The sequence below is a fragment of the Nipponia nippon genome, unplaced genomic scaffold (genome assembly GCF_047370975.1).
Source record: "Nipponia nippon isolate SJK-2023a ecotype South Korea unplaced genomic scaffold, ASM4737097v1 scaffold_2, whole genome shotgun sequence".
In the NCBI taxonomy this organism is placed as follows: domain Eukaryota; kingdom Metazoa; phylum Chordata; class Aves; order Pelecaniformes; family Threskiornithidae; genus Nipponia; species Nipponia nippon.
In genome coordinates this window covers 28,571,418-28,588,120 of record NW_028262336.1, presented here as the reverse complement: position 1 = coordinate 28,588,120, position 16,703 = coordinate 28,571,418, and positions in this window count along the sequence as shown.

Here is a 16,703-nt window from a genome sequence, read left to right as displayed (position 1 = left end):
GAGTGGGTGGAGAGTGTCTGAAGGACTCTGCACCCAGACACTGGGAAGCAGCAGTGATATTGCAGTATTGCTGCTGCTGATTTATAAGCTGAGACTCTCATAGGCTGTTCAATAAAGTTCAGAGCCAGGAAGAAACTCATGGCCTGTCATCAGTGAGATCCTCAAAAAACTAGCAGTGAAGTTCCCCTCACCTGTCCCCCCAGTATGTATTTATTGGTTTCAGGGTATTGGTGACAGCACCAGATGACTGAAAGAAGGGCTTGCAAGCTGCATTTTAGCACTATTGGGGAAAAACCCAACAGGGAAGAGAGAGACGGATTAAGCCGTTGTACAGTTACATACTGTGGGAGTGGACATATCTTTCTTTATGTACTAGCAGAGGCTACAACAGTAAGGTAAATGACTAGGCTGTCTGGGCATTGGTCCTAATTAAATCCCAGTGACAACTTAAAGCCTTATGTATTGCCGTACAACTCACATAGTAAGGTGGCCTTTGAAAGGAAAAGAACTAGAAAAATATTTTAAAGAAAGTTACAAACTTGCATTATTAGAGCTTTATGAAGAAGAGCAGAAAGATTTATTCAGCATTAGTGAAAGATTTTTAATAGATCTGGATAAAAGACTTTGAAATTCCAAAGGGATGTGCATACGTTCATGCAAAATGTTTCTGTTTTCTAACCAAGGCACATCTATAAGAGGAATTCCTGGAAATATGTTTTCTTATTATTGTATGCTCAAATTGCAACTTGCAGGGCAATAATAGGTATAATATTAATTCTGCACAGTCTTTTATAAAGGCATTACTGGGGGGATCACATTCTCAAACTCCCTTGGACTTTGTAGTAATGATGAAGCAGGGGGTTCCTCTCTGAAAAGGTATATAACATAATTTCAGTGCATGTGGCCAGCTTAAGCTTTTGTCAGGGGAAGGATGCTATGATTTTAACACAACTTCTGTAGGAGAACTTATTTTGGGGAGAATAATCGTATTCATTCAGGGAAGATACTCAAAGGAACAAAACGCAGTCGCCTTCTGAAACAGACAGAGAAAGCAATGTGGCTTATCTGATGACAAATATTTCCCTGCAAAGAATCAAATTCCATGATAAAAATGTGTGAATCCATGCTATGCTCTCAGACGGTAGGCTTCATGTCTGAAATAAATGAGATTCAACTAACAGTCAGACCAGCAGAAACTTATACTGGAATTAATTGCTTGTGTTGGAAGCCTGAGAGCAGGAAATAATTATAGCAGTGGTGCAAAAGATGGGTTGTGTCTCCTTGATAAGGCTTAGACACTGCATGACAGTCACACAAACTACCTTTTGAACTGCTGCCACTGTTCAACAGATCTGCTCTAACTAATAGTGGTCATTGTCAAACTCAGCCATGGCCAGTATTTCAAATTGTTGCTTTGATTCTACTTCTCTCATTTTTCTGTTGTAGAGAGTATGTCTGTTAATATCGAGGTCATTGCTTACTAGATAATTTTGTCAAATGCATTTTGCAGACATATTTCCCATTCTCCAAGAGATTTTTTAAATTTACTTGTACAAATTCAGGGTTTGATCATACACGTGGTGATTTTAACAAACACAGACATCTCACAATAAAAAACCTTAGATTTATCTGCTGCTCTCTGTATATGTTTTTTCAGTGTGGTTAGAGTTTATTCTCATACATGTTCCTACCAGCTACACAAAAGGAAGATGATATCAACTACTGGAAATTTGGAACAACTTTATGACTGCAATTAGAGGGGCAACCAATAACTATTTTCCAGCATTACAAAAGCCACATACATCCAAGATGCCAGATGCTTAATGGCATCAATGAAGAGTAGGTTCTATATGTCAGTGTCATGTAAATGAGATTTTCTAAATAAGGTTGTTCTTCCTTCTCATGAACAGAGACACGATGGAGTTACACCCTCTCCAAAACTTTGAAGTACTGGGAAAGAAAGTGAATAAAAGTAGTTGCATTTGAGGCACCTGGGATGAATATTAATGAAAATATCAAACTTCCAATAACTAGCAGTTAACCAGTAGATATCATCTAATTAGTGAGTTTGAAATGAGTAAGACTGGGCACTTCATTACACCACTAGTCTTATTTAGATGATAGAATGATGCTAGATTGTTTTCTCTTATCATAAAAGCTGCAGACTTGGATAACTAAATGGTAGAGCAAATCTTCTGTTGCAGCTCAGCTGTTTCTTGAAGCCCTGCTTTTATTGTCAGATTTGCTGTTAATACCACTGAAATTTTGGTCCAGAAGAATTTGTGCTACTATTTCAGTAGCATTCAGATCTTGAGTGGATTGCAAAATTGTTCTAGGATATAGTCTTATTTCTACAATACTTCTTCCTTGCAACAACTTAAAAGCAAACAAAATGAAAAGATAAATCTATTAAACATAAAGCTGGGAGTGCCTTCATGGAATGAAGTTATATGATGAGACTAGAGTTCTCTGTGCCAGGTAGTGGGAAGAGAGAGTGCCAAGTAAAGAATGAATGGTGGAAAATTGGCATTTAAATAATTGTAAAGGAAAACAGAGATTGCAATAGGCTATCATTAAAATATGGGCTTTTAAAATCAAAAGCTGCTTGCAATTTTGACAATTCTAAGTTGGCAGGTGGCTGCAAACAAAATTACACTTTTCATCTTCTTTGGAAATAGTAGTTAATAACTCTTAGGCATTTCTGGCCTGTGGGACTCCAAAAACAAATCAGTGTGCCTAGATGAGATAGTAGCGGGTGGTTCATGAAAACTGGTGCCAGTATGAACCAATTCAGAGCAGTGTGGTAATGAAAACTAGAAGTTACACAAAAGAGTTTGTAGATGAAGGAGACTTTGGTGGAAGTGAAAATGAGAAGACAGAAGCCTGGTGAGATCTATTTAACTGGCATTGGGATAAATGGTTCTGTGAAGAAGCAGGGATTTTTTATAAGATGCACTTCTGTCTTTTCTTCCCTGAAAAAAACGAAGCATGGACGTGCAAAGTGTGCGTTAGCCAGCTGTAGCTAAAAGTTCATATATTACTTGGCTGTGGAAAAGAGAGATGCTCTGATCAGTACCATGAGCTGCATCCCTGCGTAGCCCTCCCATGAATGCAAGACAGGGAAGTCTATTTCTTCTGGGAAAGTCTGGCAGGGAAAAGAGACAAGTTCTGCCATCTTTTCTGTTAACTTACTCTTACAAAGATAAGAGAAAAAGGTTGGCTCTTAAGTGAAATCCTGTCATCTGCAAAGCCATAGAAAGTACAGTCTGTGTGTGTATTTCTTAAATAATCACAAAATCATTATGTCACTCAACAGATAGCCCTTGATTTTAGATCAAAAATGAAATGTTAAACACTGACCATGTAAATTAAGTGCACACAATCAAGATAAAAAGAGTCTGTGGTGAGCCATGTAATGAAACTGACCTACTTGGCAAAATACCATAGAAAATTATTGCAAAAATATGAGTAACAAACTAAAAATGTTCTCAAACAGAGCTGATAAGGAAGTGCTTGTTTTTAAGGAATGCTACACTGTGCTGCTTTGGTAAATTCTCATTAAAAAATCCTTAACACAGCTATAGTGGAAAATCCATTTTGATTACAGATGAAATTCACACTAAAATATTAAATGGGAATGTCAACATTTTGTAGAACTGTTTGGCATATTTAAGCCATACATTCATGTACTCATGCTCTGGCTTTTTTTTTTTTTATTGTTTGATAAAAAAACAAGTGTCAAGAGAAAATGCAGTCTTGTCTCATACTGTCTGATTAGGAGATAATGTTATTTATGTTGTTAATGTTTTCATTGAGTTCAGCTTCCTAATTCAGTTCATTCATATTGAAGCCATGGAATTAGAAAATAGATGTCAGCTCTTTATGTATATATTCGCCTCATTAAAGATGGAAAGAAAAAATACTTGCAATGGAAAAGAGCAATGGTCAGTGACAACCCTCCTGCAGTATTAGTTTAAATTTACTAATTTATATTGTACTATAACAAAGGCACTGTGGATGGCAGGCAGGATATGTCACCTGGAAATAACTGCTCCTGAAGGGAATAACAATGTGGTTGGGTATTATCTTCTAAAGATCCACGGCTTACCTGACACTCCTCAATTTTTAAATACCAAGACTTGATTTTCCCGTAGAAAGTAGAAAGACAATCTTGCAAATGCCTGGAGACAATAACTCCATTACCTCATGCGATATATAAATGTGAACTGCTACTATTGTTTGTGTTAAGCTTCATATGTACAAAAAGCAATAGGATTTGAAATAGAATAGGAATTCCTGTGTATAGTTATCTTCTCACATCAGTACATTCTGATCCCTCCTTCCTTGCTTTTTTATTTTTTTAAATGAAACAGATACATTTTTAAAAATTCTCACTTTTATGCGTTTGCTGGTTTTTAACTGAATCCCAGCATGAAAAGTACAAGTTTTTTCAACTTGCCATGAAAATAACAGATTTCTTTTTTTTAAACAGACTTTAAATATGGTCTTCAAAAACACATAAGAAACAAGTTAGTAGTAACTTATCATTATTTGTGTGAGATGTAACTTTCTTACCATTTATGTTAGGACCCACTCAGAAGATCCCTGTTGACATATGAGCTGTAATCTAGGTCACGCCAAGGAACACTGGTTTTAAATTCAAACTGCAGTATCCAGTGGTTGCATCTGGACTTTAGGACTCCCACTCTGACTGGCAGCTGAGAAAAATACAAATGTGTTTAGTCCTGCTGTTTTACACGACCTCCTGCCCTTAAGGGACACCCTTGCTTCCAACAGAAATTGCATGGACAAGGAGTTCTACTGCTTTCTGGCAGGTACCTTAGTGTAGACAAGACGTTATCCAGAAAAACAATTTTCAGTCTTGTTTGATACAAAAAGTCAAAATATTCTATGCATGAATTCCTTTTCATTATACCAAACCCAGATCTAGCAAGACATGACATAGTATCATAGAATCATAGAATCGTCAAGGTTGGAAAAGACCCTTAAGATCATTGAGTCCAACCGTCAACCTATCACTGCCAAGGCCATCTATACCATGTCTTCAAGCACCGTATCTATGCGTTCTTTAAATACCTCCAGGGATGGAGACTCAACCACTTCCCTGGGCAGCCTGTTCCAATGCTTGACCACCCTCTCGGTGAAGAAGTTTTTCCTAATATCTAACCTAAACCTCCCCTGGCGCAGCTTGAGGCCGTTTCCTCTCATTCTATCACTTGTTACTAGGGAGAAGAGAGTGACCCCCACCTCGCTACGACCTCCTTTCAGGTAGTTGTAGAGAGAACATACTTGAACATAAACAACATCTCAACCCTTTATGCAGGTACTGACAATTAAGAAGCTGCCACTCTTCTCTCCATCACTCCAGCTGGCCAGTACCTTGGTTGATGGGAGTGCGCTATTTTTTGTCTGCTCTTTTGGTCCTATCTCTGGGGTAACTGCAGATCCAGATGTAAAGCTGAAAGAAAAAGAAGTCTTGCAGATCTCAGTTCCCTGCTCCATTCAATTTAAATTACCCTAAAATATCTCATTCATGAGAGTTGTCTTGTCTGTTCTGACATGACATTAGCTGAAGAAGAGCTTTTATTGGCACAAATTTTCTTGCAATTAATATTTGCTCTTGCATGGGTTTGTATCTGTTATCACTTTCCTTACTGTGGTGTGGTTTAATGAAAGGATTAGTGCACTTGGGATCAGGAGATACAAAATCACTTTGGAGGTGGAGACCTCACCAACGTTTAGTGGCTCGCTCTCTGTGTCTATTAATCTTTTTTCCAAGTTTTTACATTTGATTGTGTAAGGGGTAGTGTTGTATCTTGTGTGGTTTGTTGTAAAGCAGTTATCAGAACTCTCTGCTAATATTACATTGTTATAACCTGTGTACCATGTTTTTCTTAGGAGATTAACTTTCAGTATGTAAGTGTCATTGCTTATCAGAATCTCCTTGAAATTGTTAACTAAAAAGGTATACAATTCATTTATTTCCCATACCTCATACAGAGATATGGTAGCGATACAGTGAAGCAGAATTAACTTCCAGTGTTAGGTTAATGAACATCAGGTCATCTCACTAGCTCTGGATGGGCTATTGCTGTGCTTATGTGCTCTAGGGTTCTGTAATTAACTTCCTGAAGATATGACTAAATGCTTCTTACCATCATATGTCCCCTTCACTGATATGCACAAAGGAAATTATTAAATGATGAAAATGTAGCTTTTTAGAAGGGGTTTTCTGACTATCTTAGATTCCTTATGAACTACTTCCCTTCACAAATTGACATCTCTTCTCACACAGGAATCATCTAAACCTCTTTTTACTAAGACTGATCCTCGTTTGTGTTTCAATATAAGAGGATCAAGGTCTTCTCTGGAATAGGTCAGTTCCTAGGGGGAAACAGTCTTAAGAAACTGACAGAAAACCTTATTTTAAATAAGCTCCTGTGCTGCCCCAGAAGCTGTGCACTTTTGCACGCATTTGCTGCAGCCCCATGCTGCGATGATGGAAAAAGCTGCTTCCAGCTGTGGGTGGGAGGCGTTCTTCCTTGAACCCCTTGGCCCCTCACAGCATGGACCATGTCAGCATGTCTCTGCCATACGGCAGCCGTCCTCCTGACACCGTCCCCTTGGGCAAGAGGGCGAGTGTGGCCATGGCGGGCACTGCTGAAGGGCTCTGGGGTTTTCATGGCAGAGCAAGACCTGACTGTCGCTGCCCACAGGGGTGGCTTTGAATTGCGGATCCAAGTCCTTAAGCTGACAACAACAGACCACCCTGGATTATACAATATGAAAGCAAGAAACTCGTTTCTGCCTTGATGGCAGGCCCTTTTGCAGCTCTGCTTATGATTACAGTCTCACTATGTTCTGAATAAGCAATGTATGACTTCTAAGTTACTGGATCAAAACACATGTTTTTTGGGGAGGGGGAAAGAGCTGTGTTTTGTGAGTGCATATTTTGTTTTCTTTTTGTGTCTTTGGCTTGGCAAACCTGATAACAGGACTAATGTAAAAAGAATGCTGTGGAAAATGCGGAATGAAAGCAGCTTTACCTTATTCTTGGATGAACTGGTTCTGACGCGTCAGTACAGTATCTTCATATTCCTCTTGCTCTGTTTAGATAAACGTTTCCAGTCAAAAACCTCAGTCTGAAGATTTTGCCCAGACTGTGAGTTCAAATCTTGCCCAATACAGACCTTTCGTTGTAACTCTGTTACTGATCAAAACTTTTGTCAAGTTTCAGAATAAAAGCTCATCTTTAGTTAGTGCATGTTTCAAAGGAAAATATCCAGGCGTAGCAAATATCATGCATGCGACTCAGTGAATTCATGAGGAACAGATGTCATTTGCAGTAAGAAATAAGAGTAGGCACTTATGTTTTGAATTATTTAAGCATATGAGAGCAAAGAACAACCAAAAGATTAAAAAGAAAGTATTTTTGCTGTATTAGTCCAAACTGTATATTCTCATAGTCATTTAAAATCATGCTAGGCAAGATTAATAATCAGCTGTTGTTGGCAGTAGGTTTTTACTTAGAGACCCCAACCAAGATTAGAGTCCTTCTCTGTTGGGCTGTTTGCGAATATCTGGTAAGAGTTAGTCCCTATCCACAGAAATCTGTGATTCAAAAGCGCATAGTGAAATGGTTATTCACACTAGGGGGTGTTTAAAGGGAGATGCATACTGACTTGCCCACTGTATGGTTTTCTGCTTCCTCTGAAGCAGCATCGTAAGAAGGCTGCTCATGTCCGGCTGATCTGTACAAGGAGGGAATGGTCCCTCCATGCTCAAGATGCTGCTGCACCTACCTTGTCCTCTGTTGTGGGACACTGTAGCCGTGTGATGACTCTGCTCAGCATAGTGGGGGTGAAATGGTGCCCACTGCTGCCCTGCATGCAGCCCCACGTCTCTGCGGGCTGTGCCATGATTTCTCTCAGACGTTTCAGCTGCAGCGATACACCTGCTGATTTCATAAACTGACCCTCAATTGTCAAGGACAAAGGAACAATATATATGTCTATCAGCTACAAACAAAGGGCTGTAAAACTGGAGTGTAAAATGAAAAGAGGCATTGGCATCATTGTGATAAGAATCACCAGGGTCGATCATCCTGGTCCCACTCAAATCAAGTGAGTGTTATGGCTGCTGCTTTCATTAGGGCCAAGATTTTTCACCCAAATCTACTTTTTAAGACAGGGAACATGATCAATACCACTAACAACAAAATGAGTCAGGATAAGGTGTTAAGACCAAATGAACATGTATATATATAAACTGCAAAATAACCAGTAAGCTGGTAAAATACAAAATAAATCATCTATTTCCAAACTCAACCTAGCAAGCATGAACAATGTATAGGAATAACTTCTCACTTTTCCTTTGCGTTTCACCTTCAATGTTTTCATGAAGAGTGTTTAAGATCTTAATTAAATTTGAAAAGCAAACAAATGCAATAAGCATACATCTGATCCTATCAAAATCAAAAGGATATTCCCCTCTATGGTGATAGGAGTTTTATAAAAATGCTGACAGTTCTTAATTGGGATTAGGTTTAAGTAGGAAGGCTTTCTAATACCAGAAATTAGATTATTTTTGTGGTGTTTTTGTACTATGATTTTTATTCCCAAAATACACATTCTGTTAAAAATAACAGTTTATAGAATGATCTAGAAAATTACTAAACACACCAAAGCTAGAAAGGCAAGAAATGAAAATAATGTATGGAATAGTGATGCCTCTCTGAGATAAGACTTTTTCAAACTGATTGGAAAAATGTATAGTGCTGTAAATCTATGCCTAATACATTACAGCTGTAATTACTGCAAAATTATTTTTGCCACATCTTACAATGTAAATTATTGAAATTCTGGGAGTGTAAACTATTGAAAACATTGTATTCAAAAAGGAGTTATTTGCCTTTTTAGTTTCATATGCAAGGTATGTACAGAGTTAAAAAGTAAACTGAGAGTCAGGAGAATTATAAAGAATATTACCATTGAGAGGTGCACAGGAAAGCACAGTACATCTGTTAAGCATAACTCCTGAAGTATTTTGTAGACTTGTTAGATTCATTCATTGCTCATTGGTCAACCCTTGCTTAAATCAAAATAAATCTCAGTAACTTTCATGGGAGCAGTACTGGTACTTATACAGCCAATGCATATTTTAGGCTGAGATGTAAACAGTCATTTATTTATTTAGAAAGACATAAATTTAACTACCTTGTGGCTGTTGCCATGAATTCTGTAATCAGCTTTATTTATTTACTAATAAAGTCAAGAATAATCATTCCAGTATAGCAAACATCCTTCCAAAATCTACCTCTCCATGTTAGTATTTGCAGTATCCAGTTACCAAGGAAGAGTAGTTCTGCAGCACTTTTTATCTGGTATGAGAGTTAAAGTGCATACTTGTTTAATGGTTTTGGAGGCAATTTGGATGTTTGTCTAGGCACATGTGTTTGTATCTAGCAGAATGGGCAGGTGCAGTTGAATGTTCCCTTGCGTAAGATCAGGTGTGGTCTTCTCAGGGAACCAGACTTGTCCAGGGAAGTCAACAGGGAAAATGGAGATGTGGGATATGAAACTAGAATTTTTCTGTGAGATTTTGTCACGAATTATTACCATTCTTCACTAAGCCAACTCCAAACAGTTGGCATTTTTAAAACCAGAGTTGGACATGTTTTCCTGTGTGGAAAAAACCAAAAAGATACTTTGAGTTTTTTGTCCTGATTTGATATCAGGACAAAGTGTTTCAATAATGGAATTTCCTGTGTGATGAAAACACTGGTTGTCTGTCAGCTCTTTTTAGAAATCTTCTGCAGAATCTCCCAAAACAATATATGCAAGCAAATACTGCTGAAGAAAAATCTAGCTATGCTGTTTACACCAGCAGGAACTCAGTCCATGATCTCCATATACCACAGACTAGAGATAGAAGAACATATTTTTAATGTAGTGTTCCATCTCAGTGTTGCTAGCCAGAAGAGGAGTTTTCTCATGACACTGAGTAATATCGTAAAGAATATTTCCAGTAGACTCTTGATTTTAATCTGCACGCTATTTCTTATCTTCCCTTTGTTTGCACAGCTTGCACTCTGAGCAATGCTTTGATACATTCAGTGGTTGTTAATACTTTGGTATCTAATTCTTTGTAAATGTACTATTTGTTTTATTATTTGCAAGAACTTTGGGATCTTTGGATAAGAACTCTTGAACTGTGAAATAATATCATTGTGATCTAATAACATATTACTAATTCAACTATATTATGAACTGAAATGAGTCATAATACAGAGTAATCAAGCTTTTAAACTCATTAAAAAAGATTGATTTACAATTCACATGAATTTACTCAGAGGAAAATCTAAAATATTCCAGAAAGAGATTAAAAGGTGTAACATCTCTTAGCTATGCTCTCCCATCAATAAGATGCCACATGATTTCAGTTCGTTTCAACCTATGAGACCCTTAAAGAGTTGCATCTAACATGATTTTGAAAGAGACCTTCCTCTATTTTATTTTTGAATTTGTCTCATTTAGTCCTTGTCAGTTAGTTTTCACTGAAAACACTCAGTGAGTTAGCAAGAAGAAAAAAAAAGCTACTAACTCAAGCTTAGAAGTCTTTTTCTCTTTGTCTTCTATTGTCATCTTTATCCTCAGTTGCTAACTATTCTTATTACAGACGTCCTTATAAACCAGTGAACTATAATAATGAAATGTAATGGCTTGTGTTTCATACAATATACCCATCTCTCTTTAAACATGCCCTTACTTTTAGTTTGTTCGTAATGTTGCTCACTGGGGTGCTGAAAGTTTGGAGGACATCCCCTTATTTTCAACTATATGTTGAATCCTTACCTCTTATTACCTCTGTATTAATTCAGTGGTAGTTTTATTGTTCAGTAGTAAATTTATTGTTCAGTTTTTGTGATTAAATAAAAGCAGTTCTTTATTACAAGAATGTAAAGTAAATGAATAAATACATTGAGAGCCTTTTTATGTCTCTGCAAAGCTGAAAAAAAAAGAATTGTTTTAGAAAATAAGATCCAGCCAAGAACATGGTGCAATAGTAAAGTTTAACAGGGAAGGTAAAATGAGGTAAGCTACGAAAAATCTGCATGAGAATAAAGTAAGTGTATCTGTTCATTTTAGGAAGAAACAGTAAGAATAAAAAAAGAGTGGTCTGGTGTTGTCTTTATGTCCCTTTTTGAGTCCTTCAAAGACTCGGTACAGAGCCTTTGCTGGTGCAGACAGTTCCACAGACTGCATGGACCTGCATCATGGCCCAGGAAATTATGTTTTAGCAGTGTTAGGCCTGCTACAAATAAGGCTAGCATACAGAAACCATTATTCTGTATTTCTTGTACTCTTTCCCCAAGATATATATTTTTTTTCTATTGTCTTTTATCTATCTGAGAATATTTCCACTCATTGCCTAAGTGCTGTACTACAATAAAACAATAGTTTGCAGTTTAGGCCTAGAACTTCTGTCAGTGGGCTAGTTTGCTGGAGAAATGCTTCCTAATTTCTCTACAGTGCGAAGCTGACTTTACAAGCTAGTGACCTTTATGTACTAGGGGGTGGTTTGAGAAAATATGACCAAATAAAGTAAAGGCAATATGAGCATAGATGAGTGCAGAATGGCTTCTGTGATCAACTGTACAAAGGAAAACTGAGGGGGAGGGTTAAATGGAGTGACTAGGCCCTTTTGCAATGAAAAGGAAGAGTGGGTATAAAAACCTGTCATTTTTCTTGGAATCAGTTTTTGGGATTCTGTTAATTTATTTTTGGTTGGACAGAATAAGGATTATTCAATGCTGGCTCATCCTGGATAAATAAAAACCTTTTAAGAGTACCGACGGCAGTTAGTATAGATTTTCCTATAGGCGGTGTCAAAGGCATGGGGCATTTGCAGTAAACACAACCAGCTCCTCTGTCACCTTGTGTTTTCTTCAATATCTGACTTTAGTTGTAATTATCGTAGAATCATGGAATCATAGAATAGTTTGGGTTGGAAGGACTCTTTAAAGGTCATCTAGTCCATAGTCCACCCCCCCTGCAGTGAGAAGGGACATCTTCAACTAGATCAGGTTGCTTAGAGCCCTGTCCAAGCTGACCTTGAATGTTTCCAGGGATGGGGCATCTACCACCTCTCTGGGCAATGTGCCAGCGTTTCACCACCCTCATTGTAAAAAATTTCTTCCTCATATCTGGTCTGAATCTACCCTCTTCTACTTTAAAACCATTACCCCTTGTCCTATCGCTACTGGCCCTGCTAAAAAGTTTGTCCTCATCTTTCTTATAGGCCCCCTTTAAGTACTGAAAGGCTGCAATAAGGTGTCCCCGCAACCTTCTCTTCTCCAGGCTGAACAACCCCAACTCTCTCAGCCTTTCTTCATAGGAGAGGTGTTCCATCCCTCTGATCATTTTTGTGGCCTTCCTCTGGACCCGTTCCAACACATCCCTGTCTTTCCTGTGCTGAGGGCTCCAGAGCTGGACACAGTACTCCAGGTGGAGTCTCACCAGAGCAGAGTAGAGGGGCAGAATCACCTCCCTCCACCTGCTGGCCAGGCTTCTTTTGATGCAGCCCAGGATACGGTTGGCTTTCTGGGCTGCGAGAGCACATTGCTGGCTCATGTCCAGCTTTTCATCGACCAGTACTCCCAAATCCTTCTCCTCAGAGCTGCTCTCAATCCCTCATCCCCCAGCCTGTATTGATACCAGAGGCTGCCCCAACCCAAGTGTAGGACCCTGCACTTGGCCTTATTGAACCTCATAAGGTTCACACAGGCCCACTTATCGAGCTTGTCCAGGTCCCTCTGCATGGCATCCCATCCCTTAGGCATGCCAACTGCACCACTCAGCTTGGTGTTGTCTGTAAACTTGCTGAGTGTGCACTTGATCTGTCTATGTCATTGATGAAGGTATTAATCAGGACTGGTCCCAATACGGACCCCTGAGAGACACCACTTGTCACCGATCTCCATCTGGACATTGAGCCGTTGACCACTACCCTCTGGATGCGACCATCCAACCAATTCCTCATCCACCGAACAGTCCACCCATCAAATCTGTATCTCTCCAATTTAGAGAGAAGCATGTTGTGGGGGACTGTGTCAAAGGCTTTACAGAAGTCCAGATATTTGACAGCCATAGCTCTTCCCTTGTCCACTGATGTAGTCACTCCATCATAGAAGGCCACTCGGTTGGTCAGGCAGGACCAACGCTGCTGAAGCTGTGCTGGCTGTCTCAAATCACCTCCTTGTCATCTATGTGCTCTTAGTATAGCTTCTAGGAGGATGTCTTCCATGACCTTCCTAGGCACAGAGGTGAGGCCAGCAGGTCGGTAGTTCCCAGGTTCCTCCTTTCTACCCTTTTTAAAAATGGGTGCAATGTTTCCCTTTTTCCAGTCCCCAGGGACTTCACCTGACTGCCATGACTTTTCAAATATCACGGAGAGTGGCTTGGCAACTGCATCAGCCAGTTCCCTCAGGACTCTGGGATGCATCTGGTCAGGTCCCATAGACTTATTGTATGTTCAGGTTCCTCAGGTGGTCATGAACCTGATCTTCTCTTACAGTGGGAGGGACCTTGCTCCCCCAGTCCCTGTCTTGTGGTCCATCCACTTGAGAAGTGTGGGAAGAGAGGCTGCCAGTGAAGACTGAGGCAAGAAGTTGGTGAGTACCTCAGCCTTCTCCTCGTCCATTGTTACCAGTTTGCTCATCTTGCTCATCAGGAAGGGTACATTTCCTTTGACCTTCCTTTTCTGGCTGACATACCTGTAGAAGCCCTTCTTATTATTCTTTTCATCCCTTGCCAAGTTCAGCTCCAGCTGCACCTTGGCCTTCCTGACCCCATCCCTACACAACCAGGAAGCATCCCTATACTCTTCCCAGGATACCTGTCCCTGTTTCCACTGTGTGCATTTCCTTCTTGCCCTTTAGGTTGACCAGCAGGTCTCGACTCATCCATGCCAGTCTCTTGCCTTCCTTTCCTGATTTCTTACACCTGGAGATCGAGACCTCTTGCTCTCTATGGAAAGAGTCCTTAAAGATCTGCCAGCTCTATTCTGCTCCCTTGTCCCTGAGGGCAGTTTCCCAGGGGGTCCTATTGACTAACTCCTTGAAGAGCTGAAAGTTTGCTGTCCTAAAATTCAGGGTCCTGACTTTACTCTTCGCCTGACACATATCCCTCAGGACTGCAAACTCCACCAGTGCATGATCACTGCAGCCCAGGCTTGATGTCACCGATTAGCTCACTTGCATTGGTGACCAACAGGTCCAGTATCACAACCCCTCTGGTAGGGCTGTCTGTTACCTGGCTTAAGAAGTTATCCTCGATGCATTCTAGGAGTCTCCTGGATTGCCTACAGCTCACCATGCTACTTTTCCAGCAGATGTCAGGGTGGTTGAAGTCCCCCAGCAGGACGAGAGCCTGTGAGTGCTATGCCTCCTGTAGCTGGAGTAAGAAGGCTTTGTCAGTAGGCTCCTATCAATAGGCTTTGATTGGGTAGCCTGTAGTAGACACCAACCAAAAGGTTCCCTTCGTTGCCTTGGTCTCTGATTCTTACCCATAAGCTTTCAACCAGCTAATGGGTGTTCTTCAGAGACAGCTCTTCACAATCCATCCATTTCTTGATGTAGAGGGCAGAAGTCTCCACCCCTTCTTCTTCACCTGTCCCTTCTGAACAGCCTGTAGTCATCGATAGTCGCACTCCAGTCATGGGATTCATCTCACCAAGTTTCAGTAATGGCAAGTAGGTCATAGCTTTCTAGCAGCATGGTGGCTTCCAGCTCCTCCTGTTTGTTGCCCATTCTGCGTGCATTGGTGTAGAGGCACTTCAGCTGGGCTGTCAGCCATGTCACCTTCTTAGAGGAACACCCCTTAATTCATCTGAGGTATTTCACTGGTATTTCTGTGTTGGCTCCTGTTACCTCAGGAGCCCCTGGCTCATCTCTGTAAGACTTCAAGTGTGCTGCAGTACAGCCAGCATGTCTCAGAGCAACAGGCTGGGGGCCCTTGCTAGCACCCTGTCCCTCTAACCTTGGCGTGTCATCCCACAGCTTGTCACGAGCAAGCCTGGTATTATCCCCCTCCCCCTTCAAGTCTAGTTTAAAGCTCTGTTAATAAGCCCTGCTAGCTTGTGAGCAAAGACCCTCTCCCCTCTTTGAGAAAGGTGAATCCCATCTCATGCCAGCAGACCTGGTGCCATGTAGATCATCGCATTATTGAAAAACCCAAAATTGTGGTGGTGACACTAGCCACAGGGCCATGCATTAATAGATAATATTGGACCCTCTGTTCCCCTCAGAAGGGAGTCACCTACAACTATAACTCGTCTTGTCTTCCTTGTGAAGGTGGTCATGATACAGGGGGAAGGCCTTTCTGACCTTGGTGACACCTCTGATGTAGATGGACCATGTCATGGTTTAACCCCAGCCAGCAACTAAGCACCACACAGTCACTCGCTCACTGCCCCCCAGTGGGATGGGGGAGAGAATCAGAAGAGTAAATGTGAGAAAACTCATGGGTTGAGATAAAGACGTTTTAATAGGTAAAGCAAAAGCCATGCATGCAAATGAAGCAAAACAAGGAATTCATTCACTACTTCCCATTGGCAGGCAGGTGTTCAGCCATCCCCAGGAAAGCAGGGCTCTATCATGTGTAATGGTTACTTGGGAAGACAAATGCCATCACTCCAAATGTCCCCACCTTCCTTCTTCTTCCCCCAGATTTATATGCTGAGCATGATGTCATATGGTATGGAATACATATGGTATGGAATACATATGCTGTGGAATATCCCTTTGGTCAGTTGGGGTCATCTGTCCCAGGTATGTCCCCTCCCAGCTTCTTGTGCACCCCCAGCTTAGTCGCTGGGTGGGGTGGTGTGGGAAGCAGAAAAGGCCTTGACTCTGTGTTACCACTGCTCAGCAGTAACTAAAAAATCCCTGTGTTACCAACACTGTTTCAGCACAAATCCAAAACATAGCTTTATACTAGCTACTATGAAGAAAATTAACTCTATCCCAGCCGAAACCAGCACAGACCATCATCCACATCATCCATTCACTGGCCTTCCACATCCGGACCCTCATATCTGTTGTGCAGAGACACCTGGGAAGGTGAGGTGGGCAAGGAGGGGGTTCACCTGCTGCCCCAAGTGTGGACTTGCCTCCATTCACTCCTTTCCTTTAAGCTACTGCCTTCAGCCTGGTGGGGGGAGGATACAGGAACCCCTTTGTCCTGCATTCATCCGTGAAAACCCTTTCCTTTCTTTGAAAGGTTTTCTGCCTATCATGAAATAGGTGGAAGAAAATGTCAGGTGTGCTTACTGAAAATTCATGGCCTGAAGAGCAAAAAGGGCTATTTCATAGCTCTCTATATTTTCAAAGACATTCAGTAAAATTGTATTTAACCATTTTTGACATGACACCTTTGCGAGTTCCATCATGAAGAGGAGACATCTATTGCCATCAATATATGTAGACACAAATACTAACTATACGCTGAGTGAAAACAGCTGCTTTTCAGATGACTTAACAAACCCTGTTCTTTCTCATGTTCAAATCAGATTCATATGTGCATGAGTGCTTACAACAAATATGCTTGTGTAGGCTAAGGTCTTTCATAATGAAGTACACAATCGTAGTGCTTTTTATTTTAACTTATGTATCAACTTCCATT